Below are 11,899 nucleotides of genomic sequence, written 5' to 3'. Positions count from 1 at the left end.
TTGTTTGAAAATTGTAAATTGGAACATAGTTTTTGAGCTAAAGAACACACAACCCGTGAGATTTTGAGCTTAATTGCATGGTTACATTATTTAACCATAATGTTTTATTCTTGTGTGTTTTCTTCTCTATGATTGTAATTTATATTTTGTTACATTCTATATATCCATTATTTAGAGTATTTACATGCTTGCAAGTGATTGAGGCCATCATTTGATTTTTTTTCCTCACTTATCCCAAATTAGCCTACCTTTTCCATCACCCTTGTTAGCCCCCTCGAGCTTGTTAATCCCCTCTTTTTCTGTAAACCACATTACTAGCCTTAAGCAGAAAAACAAAATAAAAATCCCAAGTTGAATCCTTGGTTAGCTTAAGATAGATATTGCATATAATTTAAGTGTGGAAAGTTTTATGGGATCATGCATGGGATGATAGAAAAGGGAATTAAATTGAATAAGTTATTTGAAAATTTGAAAAGTATGCTCATGTGAAATCAAAATAATTAAAATTACCATGTGCATTGAAAAAAAAAAGAAAAAAGAAAAAATTATTATTAAGTAATTGAGTAAAGGGATACAAAAAAAAATAAAAAATAAAAAATATATAATATACCCCAATTGCAAATAAAAAGAATCAATGCACATGGGACAAAAAAATTCAAAAATAAATTTTATACATGAGCATGTAATACAAAAGTGGGAAAAATTTGGGTAGCTAGGTAAAGCATTTTTAATTGTATAAAGTATGAATATGTTAGGTGAGATCTTAGACTAATCAAGGGTTCAATTATTAGCTCACTTAGCCTTATATATACCCTTACCCTTACCTTAGCCCCATTACAACCTTGAAAAAGACCTCATGATGTTTGTATGTATACATTAAATACTTGTTGATTGGTTAGATGAAGAACAAAGTTTAGAAAGCATGATTAGAGAAGAATAGAGTGATCACCCTCTACACTTGAGAGTTAAAGTGATATACACTACCAGTAAGGGTTTAATGCTTGATTCTATGTTCCCTGCTTTCATTAGCTATCTTCTTACAAGTTTACTTACTTTTTATTGTATAATTTGAATTAGTGGAATTTGATTCATATTTGTATTGAAGAACTTATTTACTTTTAACCAAGTAGGTAGAAACATTTTGCATGTAGTTGCATTCACATAGATAGGTTGCATTGCAAACTTTCTATCATTCCTCTTCACTCCTTTATAGCTTCTCTTGAGCTTAGCATGAGGACATGCTAATGTTTAAGTGTGGGGAGGTTGATAAACCACTATTTTATGGTTTATCTTGTGCTTAATTGAGTGGATTTTATCAATCTTTCATACAAATATTCATATGATTTGCATGTTTTATAATTCCTTCCCAGAATTTGTTCTATGATTGAAAACATGCTTCTTTGGCTTTTATTTTCTTTTATTTAATCTTCTCTTATTACCATTAGATGCCTTGATATGTGTGTTAAGTGATTTCAGGGATTACAGTCCAAGAATGGCTTAGAGGATGGAAAGGAAGCATGCAAAAGTGGAAGGAATACAAGAAGTTGAAGAAATTGCAAAGCTGTCAGCCTGACCCTCTTGATGCCAAGGCATCTTAGGCTAGTTTCACTAGCCTTTTTCTGTTAGTTTTAGTTGTTTTATGCACTTTCTTGAGCTTAAAGTAACCAAGAATGGTTAAATGAATAACAAAGCAATGAACCATTCAAACAGTATGATTTTGATGCAAATTCCATGAGTTTTTAGTTATATTACTTGAATGCTATGAATGGAAGATTTCTCATCAAATTTTGCAAGACTTTAATGCAGTTGTTTGGATGATTTCAGGGAAGAAGAGGCTAGGCAAGGAAGCAACAAGATCAATAAAGGAAGCTTGAATATCACATGTGGAGTTTAAGTTCCAGTTTAAGCTTAAACTGGAACTTAAACTACCAAGCCATATAATGCTGGAAGTGGCGTTTAAGCTCCAGTTTAAGCTTAAACTGGAGCTTAAATGCCAGAATCATGAAGGCTGAAGGTGGCGTTTAACTTCCAGTTTAACCTTAAACTGGAAGTTAAACGCCAGAATGAGAAATGCACCAGGGAGCATTTCCACGTTTAAGCTCCAGTTTAACCTTAAACTGTAGCTTAAATGTGTTCGACCCAAATTATGCACCAGGAAGCCATTTCCACATTTAAGCTCCAGTTTAACCTTAAACTGGAGCTTAAACGTGTTCGACATTTCACACTCCTGGGCTACTTTCTTCATTTCCACGTTTAAGCTCCAGTTTAACCTTAAACTGGAGCTTAAACGTGTTCGACCACAATTTGCCTCCAGGGTTGCTTTCTCATTTCCACGTTTAAGCTTCAGTTTAACCTTAAACTGAAGCTTAAACGTGTTCGACAATTCCACCCTCCAGGATTGCCTTCTTCCATTTCCACGTTTAAGCTTCAGTTTAACCTTAAACTGAAGCTTAAACGTGCTTGAATTATATCACCTCCAGGAGTGTCCAACGTTTAAGTTGCAGTTTAAGCTTAAACTGCAACTTAAACGCCTCTATTTGAAAAGGTTTCTGGGCCAAAAATATTGCAGTTTAAGTTAGCATTTGAGCACAAATATTAACTTAAACATACTCTGGTATAAAACCCAATTGAATATCATGGTTTATGGGATTGGGCCTGAAGAATTGATGAGTCTGGAATTTCAATTGTTGAGTCATGTGTCATTACTTGATTATCACTAAGTTGGCTCAATGAATGTTACAGAATTGGATCAGCAGCCTCATCAGGGTTATGGATCATAAACCCAAAGCAAAAGGAAATCAAGGAAAGGCCTCAAAGCCCAAGAAGCACAACAGAAGCTCAATTTAGAAAGTGTATAAATAGGATAGAATTTAAGTTAGGGGGAGATGGGGACTTGAAACTTTTGGATCATTTTCTAGTTTTACTTTGTGTAATTGAATTCAGAGCTATGACTCACTAAACCCCTTTCATTGGGTTAGGGAGCTCTATTGTAATTCAATGAATCAATAATAGTTTTTATCTTCTTCTTCAATCTTTTCTCTTGAATTTTGTTAGAAAGCTTCTCGATCTAATTCCATTGGTTAGTTGTCTTGGGAAAGAGACTATCCATAATTGGAATTCTTCGGAACCTTGGGAAAGGAATGGAGGATTCATGCTAGAGAAGTTTTCTCACAGTGAATTGGATTGGGGTTTGGATGGATATTGTGACATGTAATCCTACCAAATTGTGGTTCATGAAACTGTGTGGTATAATCAGTGATTGAGCATCATCTCTTCTTATGAACATTTAAACCAAGGGATTGGGAATTTGTTTGTTTTTAGAGAGAATTGGTGAGCCAAGGAATTGGGATCCAATCATATAAGATTGCCAAGCAAAATTCAATGAATGCATTGGTTGAGGAAGGGATAAAATCGTTTTGATTCGGAGATCTCAATATCTCCTGAAACCCAATGAATTCCCCATTTCTGATCTACACTTTCTCTTTACATTCTGCAATTAATTTCATGCAATCACCCCGATCCCTTTTTAATTTCAGCACTTTAACTTCTCGCTCTTTAATTCATGCAATTTAAGATTCCGCAATTCTCATCTAAATCTTGATTCCGCTCAACTAGAACAAACTTCTAATCCGAATTGCTCATTCAACCAATCCTTGTGGGATTCGACCTCACTCTATTGTGAGTTTTTACTTGACGATAACCGGTGCACTTGCCGGAAGGAATTTTTTCCGATTGTGCAATTTCCTAAATCATAGCTATCAAGTTTATGGCTATCAAGTTTATGGCGCCGTTGCCGGGGATTGGTTTTCGATTGACAATTCTCAAATTGGAAGTTAACTAGATTGAGCATTTTTCTTGTTTTGTTAATTCAGTTCAAGTTACTTGTTGAATTTTAATTTCTGCACTCTGTTACTTGCTTTCTTTCTTTATGCCTTTAAATTCAAGCAACTAACTCACTGACCCACTAACTATTTGAATTAATTCCTCAACTGCTCTAACCATACTCTTCCATTAACCAAGAGTATTTCACTTGCTTGTTGCCTGTGCTGTGTTCTTGTATGACAGGTAGGAGAGGAAAGACATCAACTCCTCCATATACCGAACCAGAGAGGACCCTTCATAAACTTAGAAGGGAAGCAAGAGGGAAGAGAGTACTGGGAGAAGAAGAATCTGAAGGAGAATCTGAGGACAATTTTGAGGAAGCTCTAGATCTCAACATGGATAGAGAAGTTCACAACCATGAGAGAGCTGATGGAAACAATGCCATTCCCGAGAGGAGGGTTCTTGGTTCATACATAAACCCAACCTCTGGGAATTGTGGTAGCAGCATTCAGAAACCACCCATTCAGGCCAACAATTTTGAACTCAAACCACAGCTAATATCACTGGTGGAGGATCATTGTTCATTTGGTGGGAGTGCTAATGAAGATCCAAACCAACATCTCACAAAATTCCTGAGAATTTGCGACACTGTGAAGTCCAATGGAGTCCAGGAAGATGCCTATAAACTGCTCTTGTTCCCATTTTCACTTAGGGACAAGGCAGCTAAGTGGCTAGAATCATTCCCAAGGGGGAGCCTAACAACCTGGGATGAGGTGGAAAGCAAGTTTCTGGCACGTTTCTACCCCCCACAAAATGTCAATAGGCTTCGATCTAAGGTTCAGACTTTTAGACAACAAGATGGTGAAACTCTCTACGAGGCATGGGAGAGGTTCAAGGATTTGACAAGGAAATGCCCACCAGACATGTTCCATGACTGGGTGCAATTGCATATTTTCTATGATGGACTTTCTTATGAATCAAGGAAGGCTGTAAACCATTCATCAGGAGGTTCATTGAACAGGAAAAAGACTGTGGAAGAAGCCATTGAAGTGATTGAGACAGTGGCTGAGAATGAGTACTACTATGCTTCAGAGAGACACAACACTAAGGGAGTCATGGAGCTGAACCATGTTGATACAATTTTAGCCCAAAACAAGGTGTTTGCCAAGCAACTAGCAGAGCTCACCAGGAACTTAAAAACAAATCAAGTGGCCGCAATACACGCACAAGATCAAGAGGAAGTAAGCAATGAAGGAGGTGATTGGGAAGAGGCCAACTATGTGGGAAATCAACAAAGGCAACCATATGATCCACATTCCAACACTTACAACCCAGGCTGGAAAAACCACCCAAACTTTGGGTGGGGAAACCAGCAAACCCAACCACAAAACCACAAACCTTACAACCCCAACCAACATAACAATTCCACATACCAAAACTCCAACCAAAGATCATACCAAGCCACACAAAACACTTACTCCCAACCACCATATCATGGCCAAAATAATCAACCTGCCCAATCCAATCCGAACCAACAATTTCAAGATCAATTAAACAGGATAGAAGGAATGCTAGCAAACATGGGTCAGGACATAAGTGAGTTGAAAAGCTTTAGGGATGATGTGAGATCCACCTTAAGGAACCATGGTGAAAAACTCAAGAGGATGGAGTCTCAAGTAGGAGAGCTATCTCAACAGGCCCCCAAGTCAACTGCAGTGTTCCCTAGTGACACAGAAAAGAATCCTAAAGGGGAACAAAAGGGAGTGAGATGGGAAGAATGCAATGCCATCACCATATTGAAGGAAGTCTCAGAAGAAGAAGGAATCAGACCCTCAGAACAGGAGCCAGAAATCTTGAAGGAAGGTGTGGAAGAAGCTAAGCAGGAAAGTGAAACTGAGCAAGCCAAGGAACTGCAAAATAAAGGCATGCTGGAAACATACCAACCAAAAGCACCATTTCCTCAGAGGTTAGGAGGAAGTGAAAAAGGGAAAACATATTCAAGGTTTTTAGAGACATTTAAGTCTCTCCATATCAATATTCCCTTTCTTGAGATTCTCCAGCAGATGCCTACACACATCAAGTATTTGAAGGAATTGCTGAGCAAGAAAAGAGTTTTGAAAGGAGGACAAACTGTAATAATGAACAAAGAATGCAGTGCCCTCATCAAGAAGGACATAGTCTCTAAGAAAACAGACCCAGGAAGTTTTCATATCCCTTGCATCATAGGGGAAACAAAAATTGACAGAGGATTCTGTGATCTAGGAGCTAGCATAAATGTGATGCCTCTGACTCTCATGAAGAGGCTACAACTGAATGAGGTGAGATCCACTGATGTAATCATATAACTGGCTGACAAAACTCAAAAGCAAGCTGAAGGGGTAGTTGAGAATGTGCTGGTGAAAGTGGGAAATTATTTCTTCCCCACAGACTTTGTCATTTTGGACATGGAGGAAAGCTACTTACACCCTATCATTCTGGGAAGGCCATTTCTAGCCACTGCTAAAGCGCTCATAGATATAGAACAAGGAGAGCTAATTTTGAGAATACATGATGAACAGCTCATTTTCCATGTTTTCAAACCTGCATCTGAGCCTGAACCAGAACCTGAAAAGCCGAAGGATGATAGTAGCCATCTGTGTTTGGAGGAAAGCAATCCAGCAGCTGAAACTCTGAAACAGTCCTTGGAAGGCAAACAAGAACTGCAAGAGTTAAAGCCACAAGAATCAATAGAAACAGATCAGAAGGATCCTCCTGGCATAAGGGTCAATGAAGAAATCCTCAAGAGAGAGGGAAGAATTGTAAAGAAATTGCCAAGAGGGTGGAGAAACAAGAAAATTCCCACTGAAGGTTTCTCTCCGGGAGATAAAGTGATATCAAGTCATTATCTGCCAATCCCACCTGGCCTCAAACCCATTCCTTCCCAGCTCCCTCAAGTGTTCACAATCAGGAAAGCTCTTTCTATGGAACATTTGGAAATCATGAAGGAATCAAATGGGGACGTTTTCATGGTGAGAGGAGAGGACATCAAGCACTACAATCCACCCTAACAAGGGACAACCGTCAAGCTAGTGACGTTAAAGAAGCGCTTCATGGGAGGCAACCCATGTTTTAGTATCCTTACTCTTTATTGTTTTGCTCTGCATCTAATAAAGCATGGTTTCTTATGCATGAACTTGAATCCTCAGGACAACTGTTGATAAGGTGCACTAAACATTACATGTAAAATACAATTGGTCTCTAAGTTTGGTATGCCTGAAGGCACTCCCAAATCTTATTCAAATTGTATTCAATCCTTCATTCAAGGTGCACAACCAAACATTAAGTTTGGTGTTCCTCTTTGAACAAAGTTAATGAAAAGCAAGAAGTTCCTCTGGATTTAGAAATTCATGACAAGTATACCATTTGCATGTTTTAATACTTTGATTTCAATTACTTTAGGTAGTAAAATTGTTTAGGATCAAAGAGCCAAAGTGACTATGATTTATTAGAATTATGCACATTCATTAAGGACAACCAACATGGATTTCATGTCATCAGGAGACATTACCAAACACTAAGTTTGGTGTCCAGTAATAAGTGTGCATACATACAAAGGTCACGGCTATAAGCTCATGAAGTCAATCATTGATTTACAATTCAAAAAGAATGAAAAACATGTGCAAGTGCTATTCATTATTCACATGGACCGAAAAAAATGATAGCAAATTTGTTTGTTTGTGCAGGTACAAAAGTAAGGATAAGAATGGATGAAAAAGACAAAGGGGGGAGGTACGGTCTTGGTCAAAAAGGGAGTTCACAAGTCTTTGAAACTAACACATGGGAAAAGGAAGTTCTGCATGAAAAGATAGCTACATGTACAACTTAATACACCCAGAATACTTCCAAGAAAGTTAAAAGCAATTCGTCCTTCTCCTTAATTCATATATTTACCATCAAGCCATCCTTCACAAATCACCCTAGCCGTCCATTTTTCACTTGCATGAACTATAAAGAACCATTTGGGGAACGAGTTCTACACCACCAAATCTCCTTCTTGCACATATTCTTTCATCATAGCATAACTACCTCTTGCCGAAAACAACCTCACCACACTCCTAACAACATTTGCTTACTTCACCTTGTCAACCTTAGCTTGTTACTCTCCAAAACTAAAGAACCAATGGCAGCCTCATCTAGCCACAAAAGAAGAAAAGACAAGCAGCCAATGGAAGAGGAAAGGGAATTTGATGCATGGAAATACAAATCAGTTTTCCATGAGATTCAGGCCGAATGGATGAGACCTAAAAGGATACTAGCTGAGGTTCCCTTTGACCTTGAAAAGGAAGAGTTCCCAAGTGTTTGGGAGAAGATCAAAAAGAGGAAGTGGGAGCTCCTGACTAAGCCAATCACTAAAATCAACATCAACCTGGTGAAGGAGTTTTATGCAAATGCAGTGAGGGAGGATCCAACCGTGGAACCCACATACAAAAGCTATGTGAGAGGGGTGGAAGTTGACTTCAGCCCCAAGGCAATCATGAAAACTCTTGGCCTAAAAAACATACGTTTCAGCCAAGCAAGTTATGAGGAAAGGATGATAGGAGAACCTGACTATTCGACTATTGCTGAAGACCTTTGTGCCATCAGAGCTGAATGGGTGAGAAAAACAAAAGGGGCTCCAAGAGTCTTGAGAAGGGGAGACTTAACACCTGAAGCTAAAGGGTGGTATGCAATAGTTAGGAGATCCATCCTACCCACTGCAAACTCTTCAGAAATAGTCCCTAAAAGAGCCATCTTGCTACATTGCATTATGACGGGAAGGGAGATCAAAGTTCATAAACTCATTGCTGAACAGATACAAGAGTTTAGTGAGAAAAGTGACCCTGACTCCTGGCTCCACTTTCCTAGCACCATCATCAAACTATGCATCGAGGCCCAAGTACCACTTGAAGATGCAAGACCTAATTGGCTACATCCTGGAATGGCCATAACTGCTCACAGAATGACTCTTGGCCCAATTGCTCCAAGACATACAAAAAGAAGAAATGAAGAAGGGCAACAAGCAGAAGAGGAGCAAGAAGCAGAGCAAGAAGCAGAGCAAGAAGGAGAAGAAGAGCAAGAAGAGCAAGGAAATCCAGAAAGAAGGCAACAAGTTCCCAGAGACCCCATGGAGATGAGCAGAATGCAGGAAATCATAGAAGGAATGTCTCAACAATACATGAGGTCTCAAGAGAGGCAAGAGGACTTTCACCTAAAAATGATGGACCTGCAAAGGAACTTTGAATCAAGATTCCTAGATCTGCAAAGGGAACAGAATTTACAATTACAGGAATCCCTCAGCCACATATGCCAACACCAAGATGTCAATATCTTGGCAATCAAGGAAGCCACCACTTTGCAGAATGCAAGATATACAGTTCAAGCTGATTACAACATCAGTTCTCAAATCAAGCTTAACTACATAGGGGAACATCTACACAAGATGGACCCAGCATTCCCAACTTTTGATGAGTATTTCAAAGGGAGGAAAGAAGGAAAAATGAACAAGGCAGTGATCCTTGAGAAAGGAGTGGAAGAAACAATGAAAAAAGCTGGATTCTGGACAAAGCTCATAAGAAAAGACAAAGGAAGTACAAGTGGTCAAAAAGAGGTAAGAAGCAAGAAGAAGCAGGACCCCAAGAATCAAAAAGAACCAAGCAACAAATGAAAGGTGGTCTTGTTCCTTAATAAGCAAATAATAGTTTGTGAATTGTCTTTATGAGCTTTCTTTCATTTTAAGTCATTTGAGTTTTATGTGAAATTCTTAGTATGTTTGTCTGTTTACTGCTTTGAATAAAGTGAATGCCTAGATGTTTGGATATAACTTCACCTTCTTAAACAAATGCTTGCCATGCTTGTTCTGTTTCCAAAAATAAAAGAAAAGTTTGAACAAAAGTAACTTGGCTCAATTAGTGACAAATCAAGTAGAATTAAGTGGTGGTATGGATGCTTGATTGTTTAGTCAGCTCACTGGAAATTGAGTGTAGAATTATCATTTTTGTGTAGAAGTTTGAATACTGTCTATGGATCTTGATGAATAAATGTCTTTGGCCATGAAAAAGAAAGAAAAAGAAGAAGAAAAAGCCACTGAAAAAGGGCAACCAAAAAGAAAAAAATTGAGAAAATAAGCTAGGCACCAATGGTTTGAACTTCTGAGACAAATGCCTGTGGTGTTTATGTATTAAGGATATGCTTGGATGAATAGGTTCTGAGGAGTGTTTCAACACTTGGTAACTTGGGTTAACTAACCCGGGATTATCAACCAAAAGTCCATTATCAAGAGCAACCTAAATACAAAACATTTAGTCACACAAAGAGGTGCTGGGCACCAATGTCTCAAGAAGAAATGTGAACTAAAATGCCTGTAGTGGATATGTGTAGTGCACTGATAAGACAAAGAAAATGCCAAAGGCTTGTGCAACACATGACACTGAGCAAATAAGGAGCAAGGGAGCTCTATGAAAAAGAAAAACAAAGAAGGGAAAAGTGCCAAAGACATAAGAATATCAAGAGGCCATAGCAGTGTTTGATGGATGCAATGAAAAAGTGATAATCTTACCTGATAAGAATGAAAAAGTGATGCTGCAACTTTCTGCATAAGACCCTTCTGATGAACTTCAAATGCTTGCTAATATAGCCAATGTAATTGCTTTCTGTTTCATACTTTCTTCTCAAATAACTCAGGACTTGCTTAGGGACAAGCAAGTATTAAGTTTGGTGTTGTGATGCCAAGGCATCTTAGGCTAGTTTCACTAGCCTTTTTCTGTTAGTTTTAGTTGTTTTATGCACTTTCTTGAGCTTAAAGTAACCAAGAATGGTTAAATGAATAACAAAGCAATGAACCATTCAAACAGTATGATTTTGATGCAAATTCCATGAGTTTTTAGTTATATTACTTGAATGCTATGAATGGAAGATTTCTCATGAAATTTTGCAAGACTTTAATGCAGTTGTTTGGATGATTTCAGGGAAGAAGAGGCTAGGCAAGGAAGCAACAAGATCAATAAAGGAAGCTTGAATATCACATGTGGAGTTTAAGTTCCAGTTTAAGCTTAAACTGGAACTTAAACTACCAAGCCATATAATGCTGGAAGTGGCGTTTAAGCTCCAGTTTAAGCTTAAACTGGAGCTTAAACGCCAGAATCATGAAGGCTGAAGGTGGCATTTAACTTCCAGTTTAACCTTAAACTGGAAGTTAAACGCCAGAATGAGAAATGCACCAGGGAGCATTTCCACGTTTAAGCTCCAGTTTAACCTTAAACTGGAGCTTAAACGTGTTCGACCCAAATTATGCACCAGGAAGCCATTTCCACGTTTAAGCTCCAGTTTAACCTTAAACTGGAGCTTAAACGTGTTCTACATTTCACACTCCTGGGCTACTTTCTTCATTTCCACGTTTAAGCTCCAGTTTAACCTTAAACTGGAGCTTAAACGTGTTCGACCACAATTTGCCTCCAGGGTTGCTTTCTCATTTCCACGTTTAAGCTTCAGTTTAACCTTAAACTGAAGCTTAAACGTGTTCGACAATTCCACCCTCCAGGATTGCCTTCTTCCATTTCCACGTTTAAGCTTCAGTTTAACCTTAAACTGAAGCTTAAACGTGCTTGAATTATATCACCTCCAGGAGTGTCCAACGTTTAAGTTGCAGTTTAAGCTTAAACTGCAACTTAAACGCCTCTATTTGAAAAGGTTTCTGGGCCAAAAATATTGCAGTTTAAGTTAGCATTTGAGCACAAATATTAACTTAAACATACTCTGGTATAAAACCCAATTGAATATCATGGTTTATGGGATTGGGCCTGAAGAATTGATGAGTCTGGAATTTCAATTGTTGAGTCATGTGTCATTTCTTGATTATCACTAAGTTGGCTCAATGAATGTTACAGAATTGGATCAGCAGCCTCATCAGGGTTATGGATCATAAACCCAAAGCAAAAGGAAATCAAGGAAAGGCCTCAAAGCCCAAGAAGCAAACAGAAGCTCAATTTAGAAAGTGTATAAATAGGATAGAATTTAAGTTAGGGGGAGATGGGGACTTGAAACTTTTGGATCATTTTCTAGT

At 38.2% G+C, this 11,899-nt stretch overlaps 1 non-coding gene across 1 annotated transcript; it reads right to left on the bottom strand.

Moving 5' to 3' along the window:
• Positions 1-4,643: 4,643 nt before the first annotated feature.
• On the bottom strand, positions 4,644-4,747 carry LOC112799472 (small nucleolar RNA R71). Its single transcript, XR_003201051.1, has one exon. It is a non-coding gene; the product is annotated as a small nucleolar RNA R71 (small nucleolar RNA).
• Between the last annotated feature and the right edge of the window lie 7,152 nt (positions 4,748-11,899).

Source organism: Arachis hypogaea, chromosome 4 (genome assembly GCF_003086295.3).
Source record: "Arachis hypogaea cultivar Tifrunner chromosome 4, arahy.Tifrunner.gnm2.J5K5, whole genome shotgun sequence".
Classification (NCBI taxonomy): Eukaryota; Viridiplantae; Streptophyta; class Magnoliopsida; order Fabales; family Fabaceae; genus Arachis; species Arachis hypogaea.
Note: the sequence above shows the minus strand (reverse complement) of the source record. Positions and strands in the feature narration are given on the sequence as shown.